Genomic DNA, 21,848 nt, shown 5'->3' with positions numbered 1-21,848 from the left:
TTTTGTACTGGCATATTGCGTGATTCACTTCGGTTCGAATCTGGGTGAAACCTTTGATAACATTACGAATTTGCCTGATGATGATTATGTGGCCGTTTTCGAAATGCGTAATTCTTTACTTTAGCTCACAACTGCTAAAACTCGTCCAAAAATTTCGGGAGAGGTGTCAAAAGACGCGTTTTGATCCCAGGACCACGAAATCGAAAGCGGAAATTCTAAATTTTATTTATGTCAAAAGATATTTCAAAAAATCGCTAAATGGCCACGGAGCGCTCCGAAACCGGGGGTGGGATCCATAGTATTTTTGCGCAGAACACCTTTCTACATTGGCGGCCTTCGGCCGTGCTTATAAAAAATTACCCTGAGTTGGTCCAACACCGGTTTGGAGACCAAACCTATATCCGAGCAAAACACTTTTACCCACAGTTGTTCTTGTAGGTACAACAAAATCATCAAAATTACAACAACCACATGACAATTTTCAATTTTGTTTGCAAATATCTCCGAAAACAAATACAATTTCCAATTTCCGCTTTCGGATTCGTGATCCTGGGTCCAAAGCACGTCTTTTGACACCTCCCGATATTTTTGGACGAGTTTTAGCAGTTGTGAGCTAAAGTAAAGAATTACCACGAAATGGTACCATCCCAATATGCCAGCAAATGTTTCTTTTCAGTTTCTCTTAAAGAAACATACTAATTGAATAATCAATTATATATAAGCCGGTGTTAAGCTCATGAATTCTTAAATATGCAACTTGTATACAATTCGACTCAAAGTCGCGCAAGGTCGCATGGTCACATTGCTATTGAGCCATAGCTATCACTTCAACAAATTAGTTCAAAGTGCCAAGTAGTCCGCAAGCGAAGCAATAAAACAAAATTTTAAGAATTAAAAAAGGTGCAAGATTAACGTCTGATAATGATAGATTAATTTGTGAAACTCACTATCAATTAAACTAAATTTTTACAGATCCTTGAAAATGGCCTTGAAGCTATTTTCTAATTCAAAATGTTTCGGTGGAGAACAGCGCGTTTATACACATCAGTCCGAAGCTTTAGGTTGTAAAATGAAATTTGGTGTCTACATACCACCTGCAATTGTCGAAACCACAACTAAATTTCCAGTTCTATACGTTCTTAGTGGTTTTGGAGCCACTCATGAAGAGTTCATACTAAGGTCAGGCTTTCAACGATTTGCTGAAAAACATGGTATTATTGTTGTTAATCCCGATACGGCACCCCGTGGTTTGACAGTTGCTAGGAAGAACGATAGCTGTGACTTTGCAACTAACTCCGGTATGTACGTGGATGCAACGGAGGCGCCATGGAAACAAAACTACAAAATGTATACATATGTGACAAGGGAACTAGTCGATTTAGTGAATTCGAATTTGCCGGTGTTGCCTAATAAACGTGGAATAATGGGGCATAGTATGGGCGGTCATGGTGCTCTAATATGTGCTTTGAAAAATCCTGGCCTGTATAAATCTGTCTCTACATTTGCCGCATTGGTAAATCCATCAAAAAATGTAAGTGCAAAACGTGCTTTTTCCCACTATTTAGGGCCGAATGAGGAGTCTTGGAAAGCATGGGATGGGACTGACCTCGCGTCAGCGTATGCGGGGCCTCCGTTGAAAATTTTGACTGATCAAGGCGGCGCAGACAATTTCCTTTTGCAGAAAGCACTCCTGCCAGAAAATTTTTTAGCTGCTGCGTCTCCAAATGATCGGTTGGAAGTAATATATAAACTACGCGAAGGTTATGATCATGGCTTTTTTTACATTTCCACGTTTATAGAAGAGCACTTTGAATATCATGCCAAAATTTTAAAGGCGTAGGAATAATCTTATGAAAGCCTGTATAGATTTCTTGTTGTTCTATAATTAAATTGCAGAAAACTTGGATTTCTGTATTCTCGTTATTTAATTAATATTAATAAAATTTAATGTACAAACAATTAATGACAGTGACTGTACAAACGATTTTCGTTGATGAGCCTTTTATAACTTCTTTTTCTGATAATAAGGTTACTCCCCGAAGGCTTTGGGGAGTGTTATCGATGTGATGTTTCTTTGCTGGATACAGATCCGGTACGCTCCGGTAACACAGCGCCATTAAGGTGCTAGCCCGACCATTTCGGGAACGATTTATATGGCCACATTAAACCTTCAGTTCATCCCTCCCTCCCCACCCCCAAGTTCCATGAAGAGCTTGGGGTGGCCAGATCCTCGTCTGTTAGTGAAACAGGATTTGCCGCGGATAGGTGAGGTTGACAATTGGGTTTGGAGAAGCTATATATTGCGCTGGCAACCTGAAGGGTTGCGCTACACAGCCCCTTGTATCAATTTGGTATTTTAGTCGCCTCTTACGACAGGCATACCTACCGCCGGTAAATTCTGATCCCCTAACTCTCTGGGGTCCCCAAAAAGAAAGATAAGTCTTTCGTGTCGTATTTACTATCAATTTGTGATCTCCGTACATTTTGTTATTGTGTCTTTAATAACACGCTTTGCAAGCGCGCGATGGAGGTATTCTCGAATGTTATTTAAATGACGGTTATGAGTTAAATCGTTCCCGCGGCAGTCAGGATAGTATTTTAATTTACTAGTACCGGAACGTACCGGGTTTATATCCGGATAACGACTGTCACACCTGTAGCACTACCTTAAAACTTTTTTCATTGTTATTACCGTTAAAAAACCGCCGTGATGTGGTGGTAGCGTGCTACGCCTATCACGCCGAAGATCCTGGGTTCACGCCCTGGGAAAAGCAACAACAAAATTTTAGAAACAGATTTTTCAATTAGAAAAAAATTTTTCCAAGCGGGGTCGCCCCTCGGCAGTGTTTGGCACGCACTCTGAGTGTATTTCTGCCATGAAAAGTTCTCAGTAAAAACTCATCTGCCTTGCAGATACCGTTCGGAGTCAGCATAAAACGAGTAAGTCCCGTCACGCCAATTTGTAGGAAAAATTAAAAAGAAGCACGACGCAAATTGGAAGAGAAGCTCGGCCTAAAATCTCCTCGGAGGTTATCGCGCCTTACATTTATTTATTTATTTAATAGCTTGGGAAGTCTTGCGGAACTTGGTGTTTCAAAAAGGGTAAGCAGCAGTTGTTGTAGCAGTGCTTTGCCTCATCCATTCTAACGGAAGTCCAAGGAGACTTGTTGTTTCAAGGGGGGTGGACCAGAGTGAGCGGGGTGTTTGAGGCGTTGGTTCCACATTGCAACTAAAGAGATGGCTGGTGTTATGTGGGAAACTTTATATACATACTAGAAGACCCGGCAGACGTTGTTCTGCCTAAATTTGGCCTATCGGCATACATTTTAATAAGCTTTTTCCGTCTAACTCTGCCCTACTCTCTACACTTTTTCCTAATCTTTTTATTCACTGCTCCCTCCGTATTTTTCGCTTCATCTCCATCCTCGTCTCATTCTATCTCTTTCTCAGTCTCCTTCTCTCTTTTCTCCTCCTTCTTCATCTCTTATTGCCAGTCCCAGAGGGTGGTATGTATTTTGTTCCTATCCCATTCCGATTCTCAGTCCCTGTCCCACTCCGAGTCTCAGTCTCAGTCCCAGTCCTAGTCCTAATCCCAGTCCCAGTCCGTCTCTGGTATACTTCCCGGAAAAAGCATCGTAAATACTAATACAGGCAAATATATATACAAAATTTCAGGCAAATCGAATAGGACGTATGTAAATAGGTATGTGGGTATTATTAATTCTTGTCTTTATTTCGGCTTCGCATGCATATTTATCAGTTTTGCTAGGTTGGTGCGACTAAATCGAATATCACAATGAACTTTAGAGCTCTCAGCAACAGCTTTCATTTTATATCCATAATACACACACATTCTAGGGGTATCCGGGTCCATGTTTTGGCCTATATCTCGAGACCCTAGTCACTCAGCGGTGTAAAACTTACTCTGTATTATAGAACATATCAACAGCTTCAATTTGATACCCATAATGTAAAAACACGTTCTAGGTGTATCCGGGTCCATGTTTTGGCCTATATCTTGAGACCGTAGTCACCCAGCGGTGTAAAACTTTCTCTGTACTAAAGCATACATCAACAACTTCAATTTGATACCCATAATGTAAAAATACATTCTAGGTGTATCCGGGTCCACGTTTTGGGCTATATCTCGAGACGCTAGCCTCTCAGTTGTATGAAGATTATCCTGTACTATAGCACTCATCAACAGCTTTCATTTGATATCCATATTGTATAAACACATTCTAGGGGTACCTGGGTCCACGTTTTGATATCAAGACCCCAGGCACGTAGCGAAAAAAAGGTAGACGATGGCCGATTCTCAGACCTACCCAATATGCTCACAAAGTTTCATGAGAATCGGTTCAGCCGTTTCGGAGGAGTTAAGCCTCTAAAACCGTGACAGGAGAATTTTATATATTAGATTTCCAATTTTGAATTTTTTCTAAAAAAAAATCATAACTCAAGAATGGCTAAACCGTTTTGGGATTTCAAAACCAACTAACCATCATCTCTCCTTCCTGTATATTTCCTAAAAATTTCAGGGCAATCTTTCTATGTACACTTTTTTTTATATATATAGATAGATGTCGGGGTTGATTCTGGCTAGGTAAGAGTTTAACCTGTTACAGTATTCAGATCGAAGTGGAGCTAGAGTGACCCGCGTATAACTAGGGAGAGTGTTGTTGTTGTTGTAGCGATAAGGACCAAGAAGGCCTTGGGGGTGTTATCGATGTTGATGGTCCTTGGCCGGATGCAGATCCGGTACGTTCCGGTACCAAACCCCACCATCTCGGGAACGATTTGTTATGACCACATGCGACCTTCTAGGCCATCCCAACCTCCCACCACCTAGATCCATGAAGATTTCGGGATCGCCGGAGCGTCGGCTGTTAATGAAACAGGATCCGCCACGTATGGGTGAGTTTGACAATTGCGTTTTGACAAGCTATGTATTGCGCTGGCAACCTGAAAGGGTTGCGCCACACAACCCCATGAATCTATTTGGTATTTTAGTTGCCTCTTACGACAGGCATACCTACCGTGGGTATATTCTAACCCCTTAACCCGCTGGGGGACTAGGGAGAACGCGTTCCTATTCTGTGAGTTCTGGGTAACTTTCTTTAAAACGACGCCTTGTTGTGGATATCACTGAGAACTGATCGGGAAAAATCCTGAGTCGCTCCTGTACATAGAACCGGCTGCCTTGGCAGAAAATACAGGCATGCCAAAATACCGCTTTCAGAACCGATATGTCCCCAAACACCATCTGCACAATGAGGCGAGAGTACTCCCCATTACGGAGAGAAATGAAATGCTGAACAAACAGTTTCTGTTGAATACCCAGAAACCTGGGAATCTCAACATACATCTGATTGAAGAGGCTACTCCTCCCCAGGGACTTAAGAAGTCATCTCCGCAAGCATTATGAGGGAGTACGGTACTTGAGAACACAGCCGTATGAAGTAAAAAGCACGAACAGATCCTCAGTGATATCCACAAAAAGGCGTCGGGTCGGAACTTTATTTCCTTGTACTTCCGTTAGAGGATATTGACGATAATTTCGGATCGGTCGCTCCTGTTGGATGGGGCGAAGCACTGCCACAACAACAATAACAACTTATGCACGGAAATGCAATTTGCGTGCTTTGCACACAGAGTATATTAACTTTTATTGGATAACGGTTGGTTGTACAGGTATAAAGGAATCGAGATAGATATAGACTTCCATATATCAAAATCATCAGTATTGAAAACAAATTTGATCGAGCCATGTCCGTCCTTCCGTCCATCCGTTAACACGATAACTTGAGTCAATTTTGAGGTATTTCGATGAAATTTGGTACGTAGGTTCCTCGGCACTCATCTCAGATCGAAAATTTTGAAAAACCGAAAAAGTGCGATAATTCAAAGACGGATAAAGCGATGAAACTTGGTAGATGGGTTGACCTTATGACGCAGAATAGAAAATTAGTAAAATTTTGGATAATGGGCGTGGCACCGCCCACTTTTAAAAGATGGCAATTTAAAAGTTTTGCAAGCTGTAATTTGACAGTCGTTGTAGATATCATGATGAAATTTGGCAAGAACGTTACTCCTATTACTATATGTGTGCTAAATAAAAATTTGCAAAATCGGATATAGAACACGTCCACTTTAAAAAAAATTTTTTTTAACGTAAAATTTTAACAAAAAATTTAATATCTTTACAGTATATAAGTAAATTATGTCAAAATTCAACTCCAGTAATGATATGATGCAACAAAATATAAAAATAAAAGAAAAATGGGCGTGGCTCCGCCCCTTTTCATTTAATTTGTGTAGAATACTTTTAATGCCGTAAGTTGATCAAAAATTAACTAATCCTTGTGAAATTTGGTAGGGCATAGATTCTATGACGATAACTGTTTTCTGTGAAAATGGGCGAAATCGGTTGAAGCTACGCCCATTTGTAAGTCCTTCCGCTCGGCCGTTAACACGATAACTTGAGCAAAAATCGATATATCTTTACTAAACTTAGTTCACGTACTTATCTGAACTCACTTTATCTTGGTATGAAAAATGAACGAAATCCGACTATGACCACGCCCAAATGAAAAATGAAAAAAATGCCATAGTGCTACACCAAATATGAAAAAAGGGATGAAACATGGCAATTGGACTGCTTTATTGACGCAAAATATAACTTTAGAAAAAACTTTGCAAAATGGGTGTGACACCTACCATATTAAGTAGAATAAAATGAAACAGTTCTGCAGAGCGAAATCAAAAGCCCTTGGAATCTTGGCAGGAATACTGTTCGTGGTATTACGTACAGAAAGAAATTAACGGTACCCAACAGATGATGTTCTGCCTCACCCAGGTCCAAATTTTGGCCGATATCTTGAAAACGCCTTAACATATACAACTAAGGGCCACTCCCTTTTAAAAACCTCATTAATACCTTTCATTTGATACCCATATCGTTCAAACACATTCTAGAGTCACCCCTGGTGCACATTTATGGCAGTATCTCGAAAATTCGCCCACCTATAAACCTAAGGCCCACTCCCTTTTAAATAATCATTAACAGCTTTCATTTGATACCCGTATCGTACAAATGCATTCTAGAGTCACCCCTGGTCCACCTTTATGGCGATTTCTCGAAAAGGCGTCCACCTGTAGAACTAAGGGCCACTCCCTTTTAAAACCCTCATTAACACCTTTCATTTGATACCCATATCGCACAAACACATTCTAGAGTCACCCCTGGTCCACATTTATGGCGGTATCTCGAAAAGGCGTCTAACTATAGAACTAAGGCCCACTCCCTTTTAAAATACTCATTAAAACCTTTGATTTGATACCCATATCGTACAAACACATTCTAGAGTGAGCCCTCCACCTTAACAGCGATATCTCGAAAAGGCGACCACCTATAAAACTAAGCCTACTCCCTTTTAAATAATAATTAACACCTTTCATTTGATAGCCATATCGTACAAACACATTCTAGAGTCAGCCCTGGTCCACCTTTACGACGATATCTCGAAAAGGCGTCCACCTATAAAACTAAGGCCCATTCCCTTTTAAAATACTCATTAACACCTTTCATTAGATATGCCTGTCATACAAACACATTCCAGGGTTACCCTAGGTTCATTTTCCTACATAGTGATTTTCCCTTATTTTGTCTCCAAAGCTCTCAGCTGAGTATGTAATGTTCGGTTACACCCGAACTTAGCCTTCCTTACTTGTTTTAATTCAATTCCAGTATGCTGTAATGTATGGATGCATGGATTACGGTAAGACTTTTAACCCTAGTTCGGCCGACGAGTCACCGGGGTGACTTTGACAAAAAACACATTTTTAATAATTTTGTTTTAACTCATTTTCCGTAACATCGTAACTCAATGAATTTTAAGTAGAACAAGTAAGGAAGGTTAAGTTCGTGTGTAACCGAACATTACATACTCAGTTGAGAGCTATGGTGACAACATAAGGGAAAATAACCATGTAGGAAAATGAACCGAGGGAAACCCTGGAATATGTTTGTATGACATGTGTATCAAATGAAAGGCATTAAAGAGTATTTTATGAGGGAGTGGGCCATAGTTCTATAGGTGGACGCCATTTAGGGATATAGCCATAAAGGTGGATCAGAGTTGACTCTAGAATGCGTTTGTACGATGTGGGTATCAAATGAAAGGTGTTAATGAGTATTTTAAAAGGGAGTAATCCTTAGTTCCATAGGTGGACGCCGTTTCGAGATATCGCCATAAAGGTGGACCAGGGGTGACCCGAGAATTTGTTTGTACAATATGGGTATCAAAAGAAAGGTGTTAATGAGTATTTTAAAAGGGAGTGGGCCTTAGTTCTAAAGGTGTACGCCTTTTCGAGGTATCGCAATAAAGGTGGACCAGGGGTGACTTTAGAATATGTTTGTACGATATGGGTATCAAATGAAAGGTGTTAATGAGTATTTTAAAAGGGCGTGGGACTTAGTTCTATAGGTGGACGCCTTTTCGAGATATCGCCATAAAGGTGGGCCAGGGGTGACACTAGAATAAGTTTGTACGATATGGGTATCAAATTAAAGGTATTAATGAGTATTTTTAAAAGGGAGTGGGCCTTCGTTCTATAGGTGCTCGCCTTTTCGAGATATCGCCATAAAGGTGGACCAGGGGTGACTTTAGAATATGTTTGTACGATATGGGTATCAAATGAAAAGTGTTAATGAGTATTTTCAAAGGGCGTGGGACTTAGTTCTATAGGTGGACGCCTTTTCGAGATATCGCCATAAAGGTGGGCCAGGGGTGACACTAGAATAAGTTTGTACGATATGGGTATCAAATTAAAGGTATTAATGAGTATTTTTAAAAGGGAGTGGGCCTTCGTTCTATAGGTGCTCGCCTTTTCGAGATATCGCCATAAAGGTGGACCAGGGGTGACTTTAGAATATGTTTGTACGATATGGGTATCAAATGAAAGGTGTTAATAAGTATTTTAAAAGGGCGTGGGACTTAGTTCTAAAGGTGTACGCCTTTTCGAGGTATCGCAATAAAGGTGGACCAGGGGTGACTTTAGAATATGTTTGTACGATATGGGTATCAAATGAAAGGTGTTAATGAGTATTTTAAAAGGGCGTGGGACTTAGTTCTATAGGTGGACGCCTTTTCGAGATATCGCCATAAAGGTGGGCCAGGGGTGACACTAGAATAAGTTTGTACGATATGGGTATCAAATTAAAGGTATTAATGAGTATTTTTAAAAGGGAGTGGGCCTTCGTTCTATAGGTGCTCGCCTTTTCGAGATATCGCCATAAAGGTGGACCAGGGGTGACTTTAGAATATGTTTGTACGATATGGGTATCAAATGAAAGGTGTTAATGAGTATTTTAAAAGGGCGTGGGACTTAGTTCTATAGGTGGACGCCTTTTCGAGATATCGCCATAAAGGTGGACCAGGGGTGACTCTAGAATGCGTTTGTACGATATGGGTATCAAATGAAAGGTGTTAATGAGTATTTTCAAAGGGAGTAATCCTTAGTTCCATAGGTGGACGCCGTTTCGAGATATCGCCATAAACGTGGACCAGGGGTGACCCGAGAATTTGTTTGTACAATATGGGTATCAAAAGAAAGGTGTTAATGAGTATTTTAAAAGGGAGTGGGCCTTAGTTCTAAAGGTGTACGCCTTTTCGAGGTATCGCAATAAAGGTGGACCAGGGGTGACTTTAGAATATGTTTGTACGATATGGGTATCAAATGAAAGGTGTTAATGAGTATTTTAAAAGGGCGTGGGACTTAGTTCTATAGGTGGACGCCTTTTCGAGATATCGCCATAAAGGTGGGCCAGGGGTGACACTAGAATAAGTTTGTACGATATGGGTATCAAATTAAAGGTATTAATGAGTATTTTTAAAAGGGAGTGGGCCTTCGTTCTATAGGTGCTCGCCTTTTCGAGATATCGCCATAAAGGTGGACCAGGGGTGACTTTAGAATATGTTTGTACGATATGGGTATCAAATGAAAAGTGTTAATGAGTATTTTCAAAGGGCGTGGGACTTAGTTCTATAGGTGGACGCCTTTTCGAGATATCGCCATAAACGTGGGCCAGGGGTGACACTAGAATAAGTTTAGTAATACGATATGGGTATCAAATTAAAGGTATTAATGAGAGTTTTAAAAGGGAGTGGTGGTAGTTGTATATGTGAAGGCATTTTCCAGATATCGACCAAAATGTGGACCAGGGTGACCCAGAACATCATCTGTTGGATACCGCTAATTTATTTATATATGTAGTACTTGCCAAGATTTTAAGGGTTTTTTATTTCGCCCTGCAAAACTTTTTTCATTTTCTTCTACTTAATATGGTAGGTGTCACAACCATTTTATAAAGTTTTTTCTAAAGTTATATTTCGCGTCAATAAAACAATCCAATTACTTTACCATGTTTCATCCCTTTTTTCGTATTTGGTATAGAATTATGGCATTTTTTTCATTTTTCGTAATTTTCGATATCGAAAAAGTGGGCGTGGTCATAGTCGGATTTCGTTCATTTTTCATACCAAGATAAAGTGAGTTCAAGTAAGCACGTGAACTAACTTCATTAAAGATATGCCGATTTTTGCTCAAGTTATCGTGTTAACGGCCATGCGGAAGGACAGACGGACGACTGTGTATAAAAACTGGGCGTGGCATCAACGGATTTCGCCCATTTTCACAGAAAACAGTTAACGTCATAAAATATATGCCCTATTTCAAAAGGATTGGTTAATTTTTGTTCGAATTATGGCGTTAAAAGTATCCTAGACAAATTAAATGAAAAAGGGCGGAGCCACGCCCATTTTGAAATTTTCTTTTATTTTTGTATTTTGTTGCACCATATAATTACTGGAGTTGAATGTTGACATAATTTACTTATATACTGTAAAGATATTAAATTTTTTGTTAAAATTTTACTTAAAAAAAAATTTTTTTTTAAAAGTAGGCGTGGTCCTTCTCCGATTTTGCTAATTTTTATTAAGCGTACATATAGTAATAGAAGTAACGTTCCTGCCAAAGTTCATCATGATATCTTCAACGACTGCCAAATTACAGCTTGCAAAACTTCTAAATTACCTTCTTTTAAAAGTGGGCGGTGCCACGCCCATTATCCAAAATTTTACTAATTTTCTATTCTGCGTCACAAGTTCAACTCATCTACCAAGTTTCGTCGCTTTATCTGTCTTTTGTAATGAATTATCACACTTTTTCGGTTTTTCGAAATTTTCGATATCGAAAAAGTGGGCGTGGTTATAGTCCGATATCGTTCATTTTAAATAGCGATCTGAGATGAGTGCTCAGGAATCTGCATACCAAATTTCATCAAGATACCTCAAAATTTACTCAAATTATCGTGTTAACGGACGGACGGACGGACGGACGGACGGACATGGCTCAATCAAATTTTTTTTCGATCCTGATTATTTTGATATATGGAAGTCTATATCTATCTCGATTCCTTTATATATGTACAACCAACCGTTATCCAATCAAACTTAATATACTCTGTGAGCTCTGCTCAACTGAGTATAAAAAATACAAAATATGGTTTTATAATTTTAGTCATAGACAACTGTAACGGGTTGAAGACATTTATTCTTTTTCTGGCAGTCACCGGGGTGACTGCGTCAGTCAAAAATAGGTCTAAAAATCGCCGGCCGAGCTAGGGTTAAATGTGTACAAATATTACCTTTGAAGAAGTGATGCAGGTAGAAATATGTGTTGAAGTAAATATTTGATGTAAGATATCCAAAGCTTTAACAATGGCAAATTGCATCGAATTAGCTCCCAGACGTAAATAAAAAAATAATGTTCTAGTCTCTTAATATTTGAATAAACATGCGAGTTAGGGGGCTTAGAATATACGCGAGGTGCCCGTAGTCGGAGGCCACTAAAATACAAATACCGCTCCTGGGTTGGGAGCAAGGCTTGAGACCTGTCACGTTATAACGCCTATCAAAAAAAGTTAGTAAAACACTTAGTATGATATACCTTTTTCTGATAAATACCAAAGCAAAAAGGAGGGGGGCCTCCAGAGTTAAGAGAGCCCCAATTAGCGTCAGTTATCGCAAAAATGGGGTAGCTGGAGGGACTTGTTATGATACGTCCAAAGTCGGTTTGGTATCGATACCCGGCTGCTTTGGTGGGTTGATATCCACGTAAAGGCAAATGCCGACATCATGTACGGCGGAAGCATGATGGTCGTCGCAAGCAGAAGAACGATAGGGACTTTGCGACGTCTGCTAAAATGGCGATATGAACAAAAGCGTGACTCGGAGCGAAGGTGTTGGTTTTGTGGTGGGAAAGAAACTTCGCCACCCAGTACTGTCGTTCACAGCTGTGAACTAGCATCTCATCGCGATCCGCACCTAGGCGAGGTTTTTCAATATAACGTTTATAATCGCTTACGTACCAATAGACAATGCGGACACTGCAAGGACTCCTTATAAAAGAAACTAGAAAAGACATACGTTACCCTCACTAGGGTAGGCACCTTGTCGTTGATGTGAGGGCTTCCCCGGTCTCCATAGCGCCCGACTATGAGGCGGAGCTGTTTAGGACTGGCATCTACGCCGTTTCGACTCATAGGAGGGCGGCGGGATGTCGGTGACCAAGAACTGCCAACCCCCTAATCCAGGGTGTTATGCTGACCGTGCCTATTGGACGGTTTGCGGCCAGGGGATAAATTCGGCTGTATTCGAACGGAGCCTTCCCTATACCGGGCCACCTCGGGAAGTATTGATGGCCTTACCACAGTATGGGACGCTGCTGTGGCTGACGGTTCTTTCCCCGTATATAATACTGGACCCGCCTTGTCGGGCAGGTGGTCGTACGACCAAGATGAACGACTCATTACCAAATTGTAATAAGGAAGATGATAAGAGGAGGACTGAGTCGCAAGCCAAGGACGACGAATACGCATTAAGCGATGCGTCGGACTCGGGGAGCGAGAGTAGTGCTGATTCAATGAACTCCGTGTTGGAAAAGCACACAAACTAAAACGGAGTAGAAGAGTGGAGAAGGGTACGGAGCAGAGGAAGTAAAATAGCTCTCTCGCAGTACCGTGCAGCACTAAGAATAGTCCAACGCCTGGGAGCAGTGGTCGACCCAACAGAAGTGGAGACCGAGCGCTTGGAATGGGCCCATGAGGCGGTAGAAGTAGGTCGAAGGCAGTTCAAAAGGTTTGCTGCTAGAAACCCTCGGTTCTGCAACCGGTACGAGGAGGAAGAAGCGTCGAATGGCAGAATGAAGAGGCAACGTTCGGCGGAAGGCGACAAACCTGCCTTCAAGAGGCAGAAAGGACCCATTCCCAGAGCCGCGAGGCAGGGCAGTCGCATAGACAAGACAAGTAGGCCCAAAGCTGTAAGACAGATGGGCCCCAATAGCGAGGTAGCAACTACCTCGAAAGCTGCGAGTCAGAGGGAAGTTCCAACTACGGAAGTAGGAGATAAGCCAAAGGGAGATAACGCTAAGACTCTGGCTTTCTCGGAGGTTCTAAAGGGAGTTAAAGCTAAGACTCCGGATTTCTCTGAGGTGCCAAAGGGAGTTAACACTAAGACTCCTGCTTTTCGCGAGAAGATTAGTGATGTGGCAAAGCAGTCACATACTGTGGCGCTGGTTGATCGTAGCAGTTCTTTCGGACAGATGACTACTGAATCGTGGAGATCTGTAGAAAGGGAACTTATTAGCTTAGTGCTTAAGATGATGCGGGAACAACCAAGTAAGCCCTTCCAACCTTTGATTCGGGGGATGGTATAATGGTGTGAAGATGATAGCGTGCGACAACATCGCGAGCTTGCGGTGGCTGAAGGAAGTGGTTCCAAACCTTCAAAGGCAAGGCACGAACGCGCGGTTTGAGGTGGTGGATAAAGTGCAAATTCCCACGGTACCAAAAGTTAAGGTATGGATACCATGCGTGATGAAGTCGGAAGTTACACTGCGACTTCTGCAGAATCAGAATTCGAACATACAGACACAGGATTGGAAGGTACTTACTGTATCTCGGCCTACGGAGGAAGGTCAGTTCTACATCTTCCAAATAAACAAACAGGCTGAGGATATATTGTATACGCAGCTTGGAATAATGTCCTTTGGTACAGGCAAAATTTGTATACGACTCAGGAAAAGAAGCCCCGAGGATAAAAATCCTAACACGCTGAAAGTGGGCGAAGTCGAAAAGGACCTCAAAAGCCTAAGGGGAAAAAGACAGGTGGAGGTAGCCGACGTCACCACGAAGGTGTTAGAAGAGGACCAACAGCCAGATGGTGCTGTGAGTCGCACAGAGGAACACCCGGCACAACAGTTACAAGAGGCTGAAGGGGGCTTCGAACACTCTAAACCCAAAGGACAAGGGGAGGACGACGACGTCACGATGAAGGTGTTGGAGGGGGACAAACAGCCCAATGGTGCTGCGAGTCCTGCAGATAAGCCTTCAATACAGTAAAGTGGCGTCGAGCGAACTCCTCCTAACCCTTGAGGAGGGTTCGTTTGACGTGGCGCTGATCCAGGAGCCGTAGCTCTCATCGGGAGGAAAGGTTTCTGGACTTAGCGCGCGCGGATTTGGCGCTTACTATGCGCAAACAGAAGGACGGGTGCGAGCTGTAGTAATGGTAAGGAAACAGCTGCATTCATATATGCTGCCTAATTACACTACTGCGAACCTCGTAGTGGTGTCCGTTGAGCAAAGGGTTAAGCAGGCACTTATCCTGGCATCCTGCTACATGGCCCATGCTGCGGAGGTTCCACCGATGGAGTGCAAGAGGCTAGTACAGGACGAAGGGCGCAAAGGGCGGTTGGTCATAGGCGCGGATGCAAATGCGCACCACAATGCGTGGGGAGGATTAGATACGAACGAGAGAGGCGAATCTCTATTTTGTTACATCCTGCAAACCAATTTGCAGATAGCCAACAGGGGAAATGTCCCTACATAGATTGGTCCAACATCCAGCAATGTTCTGGATATTACACTGAGCTCCGAACGTGATATATCAAGGTATGATTGGATGGTTCTTGATAGACCATCCTTCTCCGACCATGCGTATATCAGCTTCAGCATCCCCCTAAAGAGGGTAGAGAAGGGAGGAACATATAGAAACCCTAGGTCAACAAACTGGACTAAATTCCAGAAACAGGTAGAAAGGAAACTGGGTCTACCCAAAGAGGTTGCCAATGTGGAAGAACTGGAGGAGTCTAATGAATTCCTAACTAGAACGCTTATGACTGCGTATAACAAAGCTTACCCTCAAAGAAGATTCAGAGGAAAAGCAAAGTCGCCATGGTGGAGCAATGAGCTGAGTCTTCTAAGAAGACAGGTAAAAGAAATGTTTAAGCTCGCAAAGACCGCGAAAAGCGGAGCGTGTCGGGACGAGTACAGGGATCTACTGAGGATCTTCAAGCGTGAAATTTCCAGGGCGAAGAGAATCTCATGGAAAAGTTTATGTACGGACATAGAGTGCTCGAGCGAAACAGCACGGTTGGGAAAAGTCCTAGCAAAGGGAAATATAGTCCAGGGACTAATAAAGAAATAGAACGGGGAATGGTCACGTAATAGTGAGGAATCCCTTGAGATGCCTTTCGAAACACATTTCCCATCGGGAGATGGTTTAGAAGAGCCAGAAGACAGCACTCACACTTCGATTACGGAGCGGGTAGTGCTGGGCTTGGTGACCGATATCAAGATCGAGTGGGCAGTGGACACGTTTTCTAAGTTTTAATCACCGGGCCCAGATCGTATATTATAAAATAATATTCGATGGGTGCATAAGACTGAATCATGTACCGCACTCTTGGAGAACTGCTCGTGTAGCTTTCCTACCAAAGGCGGGAAAGATCGGTCACGTGTATGCCAAAGATTATAGACCCATTAGCTTAACATCATTTCTGCTCAAAACCTTTGAGAGGCTGATAGATGTGTACATAAAGTCCAACGTGGATGAAAAGCTGCTCTCCACAACACAACATGCGTACACCAAAGACAAGTCGGTAGCCACCGCATTGCATAGGGTGGTAATAAGCGTAGAGAAAGCCCTGGAATATAAGGAATATGCTCAAGGAGCCTTCTTAGACATTGTCGGCGCTTTCAATAATGTCTCTAAATGGGCGATTATTACTTACTTACTTACTTAATTGGCGCTTAACCGTCTAAACGGTTATGGCCGTCCAACAAGGCGCGCCAGTCGCTCCTTCGATCCGCCAACCGGCGCCAATTGGTCACACCAAGGGAGTTTAAATCGTTTTCCACCTGGTCCTTCCAACGGAGTGGGGGCCGCCCTCTACCTCTGCTTCCATAGGCGGGTTCCGATAGAAACACTTTCTGGGCGGAGCATCATCTTTCATTCGCATAACATGGCCTAGCCAGCGCAGCCGCTGCGTTTTAATTCGCTGGACTATGTTGATGTCTGCGTATAGCTCGTACAGCTCATCATTAAATCTTCTTCGGTACTCGCCATCGCCAACGCGTAGAGGTCCATAAATCTTTCGAAGAACTTTTCTCTCGAACACTCCCAAAGCCGCTTCATCTGCTGTTGTCATGGTCCATGCTTCTGCCCCATATAGCAGGACGGGTACGATAAGTGACTTGTAGAGTATGATTTTCGTTCGCCGAGAGAGGACTTTACTTTTCAATTGCCTACCTAGTCCAAAGTAGCATTTATTGGCAAGATTGATTCTTCGCTGGATTTCAGTGCTGATGTTGTTGCTAATGTTGATGCTGGTTCCCAAATAAACGAAGTCTTTTACTATTTCGAAATTATGGCTGCCAACAGTAGCGTGGTTGCCAAGGCGCATATGCGCTGACTCTTTGCTCGATGATAGCAGGTACTTCGTTTTGTCCTCATTCACCATCAAACCCATCTTTACCGCTTCTTTTTCCAGCTTGGAGTAAGCAGAACTAACAGCGCGGGTGTTTAGGCCGATGATATCAATGTCATCAGCATATGCCAGTAATTGCACGCTTTTATAGTATATTGTTCCAGTGCGGTTAAGTTCTGCAGCTAGTATAATTTTCTCCAGCATCAAATTAAAGAAATCGCACGATAGGGGGTCACCCTGTCTGAAACCTCGTTTAGTTTCGAACGGCTCGGAGAGGTCCTTCCCAATTCTGACTGAGCTGATGGTGTTGCTCAACGTCATTTTGCACAGCCGTATAAGTTTTGCGGGGAAACCAAAATCAGACATAGCGGCATATAGGCAGCTCCTTTTCGTGCTGTCGAAGGCGGCTTTAAAGTCGACGAAGAGGTGATGTGGGCGATTATGGATGGTCTTAATTACATTAAAGTACATCCAGCCCTAACCAGATGGATCGGCTGCATGTTAAATTGCAGGAAGATTACATCACAATGGGGATTGTACGAGGCCACGAAATCAGAGGACAGGGGAACGCCGCAGGGAGGGGTGCTATCACCTCTGCTGTGGACGATGGTCATCAACCAACTGCTCAGGCGATTTGATTAGGGACTCGTAAAACTTACGGCTTACGCGGATGACGTTGCAATTGTCATAAGTGAAAAGTGCCTTCCAACGATTAGCTCTTTGATGGATCGGGCGCTTCGGGATATTCATACCTGGGCATCAAATGTCGGGTTGAAAGTCAACGCGGATAAGACGGATATGGTCTTGTTTACAAAGAGGTACAAGGTCCCAAATTGGATCAGGCCTAAGTTAGAAGGGGTGACCTTACAGGAGAAACAATGCACAAAGTACCTAGGAATCATCCTAGACAGTAAGCTGTCATGGAAGCTCAACGTGGAGGAGAGGGTAAAGAAGGCTTCAGCGGCACTTTATGCATGTAAAATAATGCTGGGGTGTACGAGGGGCTTATCGCCCTCTCTTTCTCATTGGATTTTTACAGCGATTGTAAGCCCTATCCTATACTATGGAGTTCTTGTTTGGTGGAAAGCCACACAAAAACCAACCTACCTCAAAAAATTAGAGGCGGTATGCAGACTATTAATGCTTAGCATTACGGGAGCCCTGAAAACAACCCCGACAGCTGCACTATATGCCATTCTGCACATTCCACCTATAGACCTGGTAGCAAAGAACATAGTGTTAACAACTGCAACCAGGCTCGGTGCCTTGAGCGCCGATCATACGGCCATAGTAATATAGCGTCATCAATCACAGGACGAACAGACTACTTGATTCCCTATCTGCGCTTCGAGGGCGATCGTAAGGCCACAATAGAGGTGAACGGCTGGCGTAAGGGTGCTCAAATGGCGGACGAGGCGATACATGTGTACACAGATGGTTCCAAAGTAGTGGAAGGAGTAGGGTCTGCGGTATACTCTGTTGATCCGGAAATAAACATATCCTACAGGCTGGCTGCAATCGTGTTATGAAATATCGGACATGAAATATTGCAGTCCTGATAATAGCATTACTTATTGAAGGATGTTTTGACCAATAATGTTTTAAAGTCGGAAGCTTGTTATAAGAACATAGAGCCCAGTATCATTTGTATCAGTCTTTACTGATCTTTTGTTTGCGGTTTGAAACTCAGAAATGGGATCATTTGTACATTGTGCGATATACATGCACAGGCTTCGAGGAACCATCTTTTGAAAAACGGTCACGGTAATCATTTATAACATGTATAGGTATGGAATTTTCTCAAAGAGAAGACCACAACCTAAAGTCTTATGAGATGTAATTCTCATTATCATCTTGTGCTAAATTGGATCCCTCAAATTCATTCGGTACTATAATGCTTTCAACATCTGATAGCTCACTATTGGACGATGAAGGGGAACCAGATTCTTCGCCGTGCGAACCCAATTTTAGCAAATAATTATCATCATTTCCGTTCAAAATCAGTACCTGTATCATCGTCATCTGAATCAAGCATTTCATCAATCAGCAGTTCGGTAATTTTGTCTGAGCTTAGTTTTTTCGACATCGTATTTCTTTATAAAAGAAAAACGAGAGAATACTTCTTTTCTGAAGGGAGGCACTGCTGGTACGTATCATAGTATAAAATACTACTGGTATATATAAAATAATTTGTTTAGCAGTTACAACTTTTTTTAAGATTATTATTCAAAAACCAAACACGTGTCCGAACCGTTCACTATTTAACTCAAAACTGTACTGCACAGGAGAAAATGATTTCATTTTTATATGTACCTTTAGACAAACTAAAAAGCCTGCTTTGGTACATTTTTTATTCAGTTTGAGTGTGATTTTGAGGATTTAGTCCAATGTACACATTTAGTGGTACATACGGTGTACGGTTCGAAAGGGTTAAGTAAAAGTATTTTAATTACGCTTTCACTGGTTGTCACATTTTTTGTTTCATCGAGCCGGCAGTCACACTCCCACTGCTAAGGAAGTTTTCATTTCAAAAAAATAAACTGTAAACTCGTCATATACATAAGCCCATATATGTAATACTCCTATATTGCTACAAAAGGCTAGGTACATTCCCAAACATCAGAGTGCCGATATATTGCTGCTTAAACGTTTTTGTTTTTGTATTCAATAATCAAATGTACCTAAATTTAAATTTTTTCTTGTCACACTTATGCTGCTACAATCATAAAAATTTTATAGGCTCTCTTGTCTTGATTTCGAATTCAAAACACATTGCGAGCATTTTCTATTAGTAATATAGGAGTAATATATATGTATATGCATAAACCCATGAAAAATCAGACTTCGAGACTTTCACATTTATAATATTAATGAGATAAGATTATATGAAATATTTCGAGTACAAGTGACATTAAGGCATGGCAGCAAACCGTGGTTTGAACCGCGCCGCGCTGCTTTCTGATTTAAACAGAATCTCATATTGAAAGACCTGAATTGAATTAAACTTTTTTCAAACTCAAATTAAACTTTTCTGAAATTAAATCAAACCCTTTTCAAATTCAAATAAACTTCTTTTATTTCAAGTGAAACTTCTTTCGTTTGAAATGAAATTATCACGCTTATTTATCGTCTTTTGTGAAACTGCTTTTTATCAGATGTTTCTTTAACTATAGGTAATTGACGTTATTTCAGCTGTTCAATGTACGTTGAACTGGCCGAACGACACTCTCGTTTAACCCTTTCAGGTCTATGGGAAATATATTTCCCATAAATAAATTAGGGAATTTTTATATTTTCTTATATGTTAACTCTGTTCAAGCGAGTTTGTTTAAATGTCAAGTTAAGCAGATTGACAATATTTTCAAATATTCTTTATTAAAAGTGTATGTAAGGTCGGCAAACTTTCGAGGAGTGAAGTGTGTTCATATTTATTTAACTTATTTAGAATTTGGTGTTTCAAATTGTTTTTAAAAGCTTTTTATTTGTTGAATGGTAAGTACGAAACCAAACAATGATCAATTTTATTTAATTAAGGGCAAAAGTATCTAAAAATAAAGAATTATTATAAGGGAAATATGTTTCCCTGTGGACCACAAAGGAGATTTTTAGGTACTATTTTTATACTCAGTTGAGCAGAGCTCACAGAGTATATTAAGTTTGATTGGATAACGGTTGGTTGTACATATATAAAGGAATCGAGATAGATATAGACTTCCATATATCAAAATAATCAGGATCGAAAAAAAATTTGATTGGGCCATGTCCGTCCGTCCGTTCGTCCGTCCGTTAACACGATAACTTGAGTAAATTTTGAGGTATCTTGATGAAATTTGGTATGTAGGTTCCTGAGCACTCATCTCAGATCGCTATTTAAAATTAACGATATCGGACTATAACCACGCCCACTTTTTCGATATCGAAAATTTCGAAAAACCGAAAAAGTGCGATAATTCATTACAAAAGACAGATAAAGCGACGAAACTTGGTAGATGAGTTAAACTTATGACGCAGAATAGAAAATTAGTAAAATTTTGGACAATGGGCGTGGCACCGCCCACTTTAAAAAGAAGGTAATTTAAGATTTTGCAAGCTGTAATTTGGCAGTCGTTGAAGATATCATGATGAAATTTGGCAGGAACGTTACTCATATTACTATATGTACGCTTAATAAAAATTAGCAAAATCGGAGAAGGACCACGCCCACTTTAAAAAAAAAATTTTTTTTAAAGTAAAATTTTAACAAAAAATTTAATATCTTTATAGTATATAAGTAAATTATGTCAACATTCAACTCCAGTAATGATGTGGTGCAACAAAATACAAAAATAAAAGAAAATTTAAAAATGTGCGTGGCTCCGCCCTTTTTCATTTAATTTGTCTAGGATATTCGAACAAAAATTTATCAATCCCTGTGAAATTTGGTAGGGGCTTAGATTTTATGACGTTAACTGTTTTCTGTGAAAATGGGCGGAATCGGTTGATGCCACGCCCAGTTTTTATACACAGTCGTTCGTCTGTCCTTCCGCATGGCCGTCAACACGATAACTTCAGCAAAAATCGACATATCTTTAATGAACTTAGTTCACGTGCTTACTTGAACTCACTTTATCTTGGTATGAAAAATGAACGAAATCAGACTATGACCATGCCCACTTTTTCGATATCGAAAATTACGAAAAATGAAAAAAATGCCATAATTCTATACCAAATACGAAAAAAGGGATGAAACATGGTAAGGTAATTGGATTGTTTTATTGACGCGAAATATAACTTCAGAAAAAACTTTATAAAATGGTTGTGACACCTACCATATTAAGTAGAAGAAAATGAAAAAGTTCTGCAGGGCGAAATAAAAAACCCTTAAAATCTTGGCAGGTATTACGTATATAAATAAATTAGCGGTATCCAACAGATAATGTTCTGGGTCACCCTGGTCCATATTTTGGTCGATATCTGGAAAACGCCTTCACATATACAACTACCACCACTCCCTTTTAAAACTCTCATTAATACCTTTA

The 21,848-nt window shown here is 41.1% G+C and overlaps 1 pseudogene; it reads left to right on the top strand.

Moving 5' to 3' along the window:
* The first annotated feature begins 772 nt into the window (after positions 1–772).
* On the top strand, positions 773–1,959 carry LOC137239517 (S-formylglutathione hydrolase pseudogene; annotated as a pseudogene).
* Positions 1,960–21,848: the final 19,889 nt, after the last annotated feature.

Source organism: Eurosta solidaginis, chromosome 1 (genome assembly GCF_040869045.1).
Source record: "Eurosta solidaginis isolate ZX-2024a chromosome 1, ASM4086904v1, whole genome shotgun sequence".
Lineage (NCBI taxonomy): Eukaryota > Metazoa > Arthropoda > Insecta > Diptera > Tephritidae > Eurosta > Eurosta solidaginis.
Note: the sequence above shows the minus strand (reverse complement) of the source record. Positions and strands in the feature narration are given on the sequence as shown.